The 7,500-nt window shown below is 38.8% G+C and overlaps 1 long non-coding RNA gene across 1 annotated transcript in view; it reads left to right on the top strand.

Annotated features, from left to right (window-relative positions):
* The window catches only part of LOC135111079 (uncharacterized), a 96,972-nt gene that overhangs the window by 69,107 nt on the left and 20,365 nt on the right, over positions 1–7,500 (top strand). The window lies entirely within an intron of this gene.

The raw sequence follows: 7,500 nt of genomic DNA, 5'->3' as shown, positions 1-7,500 counted from the left end.
TATAATGGATCGTTTTTTTTTTTTATTATTTCTTAGTTTGTCATAAATTAAGTAAGCAAATAAATCCTCTTCGATTACTAAAATGCCACACTAATTGCCTTATTATTATTTACATTGTTTTTCACTGTTGTTTTGGTGTTCCTGTTCATATTTTGCGGAAATTTAAGTAACGGGTTATTTTACTTATTCGTAGGACTGAGTCTAATATTGTCTCTGTTTTATTGTTGATTACTAAAATGCACTCACTTTATAGGCTGAAATTTTTATTGGTTTTACGTGATAACTCTCTCTCTCTCTCTCTCTCTCTCTCTCTCTCTCTCTCTCTCTCTCTCTCTCTCAGCTATCTCATAATATTCAGCCATTTTCTTGTTTTAATGTAATTTTCCTATATTTGTCTCACTGTTGTTGTTGTACATCACGCTAATGGAATAGTCTTTTTATCTTCATATGTTCTAATTTACATGTGCACGAAAAACAGATCGTGAATTTTCATTAATTTTCATTATTCTTATTTCTTTATTACTTGTGTAATTTCAGGTTTTTTGTTTTTTTTTTTTTTTTTGTATCCACAGTTTTCCTTATTTATTTATTTCTTTTTATTATCCTCCAGTTTTAGATAATCCATTTTGGCTATTTAAGGACTGGGATCTCAGTAGGCATTTTTTTTCCTTCTTCCTTCCTTATTATTGCCCTCGGCCAGTACGACTCAAAAAAAAAATAAATAAATAAATAAATAAAAAATAAATAAATAAAAAAAGTAAATATTTTTCACCTGCACGAAATAAAAAAAAAACAACAACAAAAATGACATAATAACTTTTTTCCTCCCAAAGCATCTTGTCTGTTATTTATTTATTTATTTTTTTGCTTCACTACGTAGAACAGCCAGAAAGAAAAAAAAAAAGTCCCAAGGAGAATATTGATATGTAGTATATTTTACATGTCTCCCTTTTCCCATATCCCCGTCATTTGCCGTAAAATTATCGCTTCTCTGTCTTGACATGGGGAGAGGGTGTGGAGGGAAGGAGGGAGAGAAGGGAGAGAAAGGAGGGAGGGAAAGTAGAAGGCCTAGAGGTGCGGTGTGAGGATCATGTTACTAATGGCTGAGGGAGTCTTTTTTTTTTATTTCTCTCTCTCTCTCTCTCTCTCTCTCTCTCTCTCTCTCTCTCTCTCTCTCTCTCTCTCTCTCTCTCTCTCTCTCTCTCTCTCTCTCTGAGTTATTTGCTGTTTGTTCTTCCTCTGTGTTCTTTTATGTTCCTCCTCCTTCCCTCTTCCTCCTACTCCCTCTTCATTGTTGTTGTTGTTGTTGTTGTTGTTGTTGTTGTTGTTGTTGTTGTTGTTGTTGTTGTTGTTGTTGTTGTTGTTGTTGTTTGTCTTGTTGTTTGTCTTCTTGTTCTTGTTCCTCCTCCTCCTCCTCCTTCTCCTCCTCTTCACCCCATGACCGTATCTTCCTTTACCTTTTTTTTCACAGCTATTTTTCTTTCGTTACTACCCTCCCCCTCCTCCCCCTCCTCCTCCTCTTCCTCTTCCTGGCTTGGTAATGATGCAATTCTTCTGGTGTCTTCAACTCCCTTCTTTCATATCTCGTAACTTCACTCAGGGGGCCATAAATTGTCTCTCTCTCTCTCTCTCTCTCTCTCTCTCTCTCTCTCTCTCTCTCTCTCTCTCTCTCTCTCTCTCTCTCTCTCTCTCCCTCTCCTTTCCTTCTTTCATCCACTCCTTCTTTTCCTCCTATGACTCCTTCCCTCCTTCATTCATTCCTCCGTCACTTATTTGTTTATTTTTTTTCGTGTCTAAATTTTTGCTTTCTATATTAATTCTTTTTTCTTGTTTCCTCTTTCTTTCTCCTTTTCTTCCTTCTTTCTTTTTCTGTTCCTCTTCTACTTTTCTATTTTTTTATTTCACGTATGTCTTGATTTTTGCTTTTTATGTTCTTTTTTCTTGTTTCGTCCTCCTTCCTTCTTTCTCTTCCTATTTCTCAGTTCCTCGTTTATCCACTCCATCTTCTTCCTTCCTCTGTGTATGTCAGTTTTCTTATTTCTCCTTCTACATCTTTTCCTTCTTAAGCATTTTTTTCTTTCCTTTTCCTCTTTTTTCTCTTCATATAACGCCTCTTTTATTCATTCATCTTTTTCTAAGTTTTACCTATTTTTTTTTTTTTTTTAGTCTCCTTTTTCCTCCTCCTCCTCTTCCTCGCTCATTCATTCCTCCACGTTCTGATCCTCGTCTCTTCTTTTATTTTTGTTTTTATTCTCTTTTACATCTGTTCTTTCTTTGTCTTTTTCCTTTCATGTCTTACTTCATTCCTTTCTCCTTCCTCATATCTTTTTTCCCTCTTTTTCCCTTCATTTTCATCTTCGTCTTTTTCTCATTTACGATTTCACTAAATTTCCTGTGATTCAATATTCCCTTCCTCTTTCCTTCCTTCTTTTTTTTTCTAATTTTTTCCTTTCCTTTCTCCTTTCTTCATCCATTCATCTTCCTTCTCTTCCTTATCTTTCGTTTTCTTTTTTTTTCTCTTCGTTTCAAATTACTGCTTGTATTTTCGTTTGTATTTGTATTTTTGTTTTATCCTCTTCCTATTTGTTCCACTTTTCTTTCTCCTCCTCCTCCTCTTCCTCCTCCTCCTATTCTCTCAACATCATCAGTTTTCCTTCTTTCCATCATTTTTCTCTGCTTCATCCAGTTGCCAGAAGTCCTCTTTCCCTTTTCGTCTCCCTCTCCTCCCTCCATTTTCTATGTAATGTACTGGGTAGAAGGAAGAATTATGTCGAGCTTCTTCCTCATTTTCTAGTTTGTTTGCACGTATTTTATTATATAGTCGTAATTTTAATGGATTTATAAGAGGAATAAAAAAAAAATGGAGAAGAAAAAAAGAAATTGTGTATGGTTAAATTTTTCCGTAATCTCGTTTTCTGTAGATATTGTTTACGTGTTGATTGTTTTTCTTTCTGTTTTTCTTTCTTCTTTTCTACTTCCCTTTCTTCATTCCTCCTTCCTTTCCTCTTCTTTCACTCATCTGACATTATTCTCTCTCTCTCTCTCTCTCTCTCTCTCTCTCTCTCTCTCTCTCTCTCTCTCTCTCTCTCTCTCTCTCTCTCTCTCTCTCTTTCTTTCATTACGGAGGTCTGAGGCAGTAAAGTATTTTTCATTAAGCGTAATTTACGTCTTTCTTAATTATTTGTGATGGTAATTAATGGGCTCAAGTGAAATATAGAACGTGGGAACGACTTTGCAGAGGGCAGCGCTGGCAGGGGATGCGCTGGTGGTGGTGATGATAGTGGTGGTGATGGAGGTGGTGGTGGTGGTGGTGGTGGTGGTGGTGGTGGTAGAGGTCAAGAGTGGATGGGTGAGGTAGGAAGTGAATTGTGGATATATTTCAATACTTGGTCACTTTGTACAGTATTTTGACTTTATATTTGTTTTGATATTGAAGTGTTTATTCTTATCAAGTTATGTGGGAGAGGAAAATGGTGAGAGAGGAATGGAAGTTTGCAATGGTTTTATGTTAATCTGAAAATGTACGTAAGTATTTAGATTTTTTCTCGTTAATATTCTTTTTTATATTTATTTGTTTATTTACTTATTTTTATTTATTTATTTATTTATTTATTTATTAATTTATTTTTATTTTTTTGGTGCAGAAGAATGCGGCGTGAAAAGAGAGCGAGCGAGTGACTAACCGAGAGAGGAAGGGACATTCTTTAAAGATTTAAATCATAATTTTTAATATTTACATATTATTATTTGACTTATCTTACTGACACCGAGTTTTTTTTTATTTTTATTTTTTATTTTATTTTCGTGGAGAGGATGAGAGAGTGAAAAGTGAGTGAGTGAAGGAGGATCAAAACCCAGTAAGGTACAATTTCAACCTATTTTATGAAGCACTTTTGCACTTTGGATACTGAGGAATTTATTACTGTGAATTTACAGTTATTTTGTTTTCCACCACACGCCTGGATGTGTTTGAGTACCAAGGAAAGTGTGTGTGTGTGTGTGTGTGTGTGTGTGTGTGTGTGTGTGTGTGTGTGTGTGTGTGTGTGTGTGTGTGTGTGTGTGACGAGCGGGTGTTTAATGTCCGGCCTGGGATGATTGATGAGAGCACAGCCTCGGGTCATTGCCTCAGGGTCACAGGTACTCATGGTGATGGTGGTGATGACAGAGTTGACTCATCCACCATCTACTTTTTCTCCTATCATTGCATTCCCCGTTTTTTTTTTTTCTATCGTTCGTTTCTCATTTTTTCATTTATTCTCTCTATACTGCTTTCCTTGCTTTTCGTTTTCTTCTAGCATTTTTTCTCGTTTTCTTTTACTTTTTCTATAGTGCTGTCCCCCCCCTTTTTTTTTCTTCTCTATCATTCGTTTCTTGTTTTTTCTTTTATGTTTTTTTTCTATAATGGTTTTCTTGTTTTCCATTTTCTTTGGTATCATTCGTTTCTTTTTTTTTCTTTTTTTCCTTTTTTCCATACTGATTTCCTTGTTTTTGTTTTCTTTCCTATCATTCGTTTCTTTTTTTATTTTCCCTTTTTTCTATACAGCATTCCTTGTTTTTCGTTTTCATTTCTATCATTCATTTTTCGTTTTTTTCTTTCCCTTTCTTCTTTCTGTCCTGTTCACTGTCTTGCCTTTATTATCCATTTAAAACCATTCACTATTTTAACCACATTCGAACGCCACACAGCCACCCATTGTCAGTCGGAACAGAACAAATAAAAATGATTAAACTGGATGAGCTTACTAGAGATAATGATTTAACCTCTTCATTAGAAAGAATCGTAAACTTGATGTAACCCTTTAGTGACAATGAAATTATACTAAAACTGCGATTCTGAAGAGACGAAATCATTATATATGTACAGTGCAGTGAAATTAAATAAATAAATAAATAAATAAACACCTTTTCCAACTCCTTCGTCTTCAGTCCAGCGTCATGAGGAAGGAAAACAAACACGAAATGCATTAAAATAAACTAGGTCATGACGTCTGTAAGGTTTTAATGATTACCGCTTAGTAAAAACCTCTCCGTCTTGAGTCCACCGACGGGAGGGAGGGTGGGAAGCAAAGGGTGGGGAGGAGTGAATGAAAATGCTATCGATCAAGACTGGCTGCTGGTCCCACTCCCTCCACCAATGAGCAGCGGCCGTGCATTTGTGAATTTGTTTAATTAACCAATGGCAGAGCAGAGAGCTTAGCGCGGAGAAAGATTGATGGAGGAGGTGGAGGAGAGAGAGAGAAAGAGAGAGGAGAGAAGAGAGAGAGAGAGAAATTCACTGACATACTTTACATAAACTCAGAGACACTGATAGACAGACAGACACACACACACACACACACACACACACACACACACACACACACACACAGACAGGCAGGCAGACAGCGAAGCAGAGTAGAAATAGCAATAGTGTAGTGGTGATGGTGATGGTGGGCAACTGAAGAAAGGTGATGGTAATTGTATGGTGACGATGGTGGAGATGTTGGTGGTGACAGATGCGAAATGGTGGTGATGCTAATGAGAGGATGTTGATGATGGCAGTGATGATGATTTGTGATGGTGTTGTACTGATGGTGGTGGTGATGGTGATGATGCAAAGCCACCAGAATAAAAGTACGTATTTAATTCACGCCTGCTTCTAAATTTCACTCTCTCTCTCTCTCTCTCCCTCCATTCACTCATTCACTCACAAATCTGTTTCTTTTCTTTCCATTCATTGATTACCACTTTTGTGAAGGGGCTCAGAGAGAGAGAGAGAGAGAGAGAGAGAGAGAGAGAGAGAGAGAGAGAGAGAGAGAGAGAGAGAGAGAGAGAATATAAAAACAAGGTACTACATAACAACAGTATTATCAAGACACATAGATATTCATTTTCCCCATAAAACTTTTCCCTTTTTCGCAATAACAGTTTCCTTTCCGGTAATGAATTCTTTTTTTTTTTTTTATCCCTTCCCTTCATCTCCTCATCACTTTTTCCCACCTCTTGTCCTTCTTTTGTCACCGCATGTCTTGTGTTTCTCAGTATTTTCCCGTAATATTTCTCACTCTTGGTATCTTTTCCTCCTTTTGTCTTCTCTCCTCCCCTTTCTTTCTTTTTCCTATCCTCTCTCTCCTCACTGCTCTCCTCTCCCTCTCTCTTTCCCCACTGCCAGGATATAATGGCCACGAAATAAAACGCCCTCCCTTTCCTATAATAGGCTTCGTTTGTGGCTGGCGCGAAGCTTCGGTATCATAAAATGAGTTAATGCGATGCTTCACTTGTCGCTTCCGCCATCCCTCCCCACCATCCCTCTCTTCCTCCCTCTCTTCCCTCTCCGCGTCCTCTCCTTTCCCGTGGTGGTTCTTCCTCTCCCTTTCTCTGTCTCCTCTTCTGCTATCCTCCCCACTATCACAAACTTCTCTCTCTCTCTCTCTCTCTCTCTCTCTCTCTCTCTCTCTCTCTCTCTCTCTCTCTCTCTCTCTCTCTCTCTCTCTCTCTCTCTCTCTCTCTCTCTCAGCATCCACTGCCACATTCATCACAAACATTGACTTCCTGTACTTATTCTTAGCACTCATAGTGGAGTGACGTGGGATGTAGCGTGCACAGTGATGAGTCGCGGGCAACCTAAGGGCGTACCTGAGTGTACCTGGCCGGGGCAAGGTTCAGGGGCGAGATGCGAAGGTGTCCAGCAATTATAGATCCACGTGTCGGGAACGTAGGCTGGAAAATGATACGTTAGTGTTAGGTTTCTGGCCAGTGAAGGGAAGAGTGGCATTGATGGTGGTGGTGGTGGTGGTCATGGTAGTGGTGGTGGTGAATGGTGTTTCTTGTAGTAATTGTACACATACACAGACTCATGCACTGGGGGTAATTAGGATGTGTGTGTGTGTGTGTGTGTGTGTGTGTAGGGGAGATGTAGGGGAGGCTGGTTCACCCCTAACAGTTTCGAGCAATTAGATGAGCGACACGACTCACGGCTGTTAACACGTTTTATGGTCCCGCGAGGTGCCTCCCTACGCCTCTCTGACACACACACACACACACACACGAGCGGGGAGGGATGTTTTGACACAGACAAAGTCGAACATTTTTTTTGTGGGGGGATAATTGAAGGCAGGACATTGATGGAGAGGATGATGATGATGATAGTGAAGTTGATGAAGATTCTACGCCTCGTCTCTGTATCACGTTTTATGACAAGGCAAAGACTAATTCTCCTCCACTGTATTAAAAAGCTAACCTTACACCACCTAACCTAACCTTACCTCACCTTACCTTACCTAACCTAACGTAACCTAACCTAACCTAACCTAACCTAACCTAACCTAGCCTTACCTAACTTCACCACACCTCCATAACACGTACAGATCAAGAGGGCAAGTTTGCTAGCCTTTCATCAATGCACCATATAACCAGGTCACGGCTTGTTTATTCACCTTCTGCACCCACTCCCTACTGGGCCCGTATTCACAAAGTTTCTTAAAATTATGCTTACTAGTGTCCTGCTTATACTTGTGCTTA

This window comes from Scylla paramamosain, chromosome 21, assembly GCF_035594125.1.
Source record: "Scylla paramamosain isolate STU-SP2022 chromosome 21, ASM3559412v1, whole genome shotgun sequence".
Lineage (NCBI taxonomy): Eukaryota > Metazoa > Arthropoda > Malacostraca > Decapoda > Portunidae > Scylla > Scylla paramamosain.
Note: the sequence above shows the minus strand (reverse complement) of the source record. Positions and strands in the feature narration are given on the sequence as shown.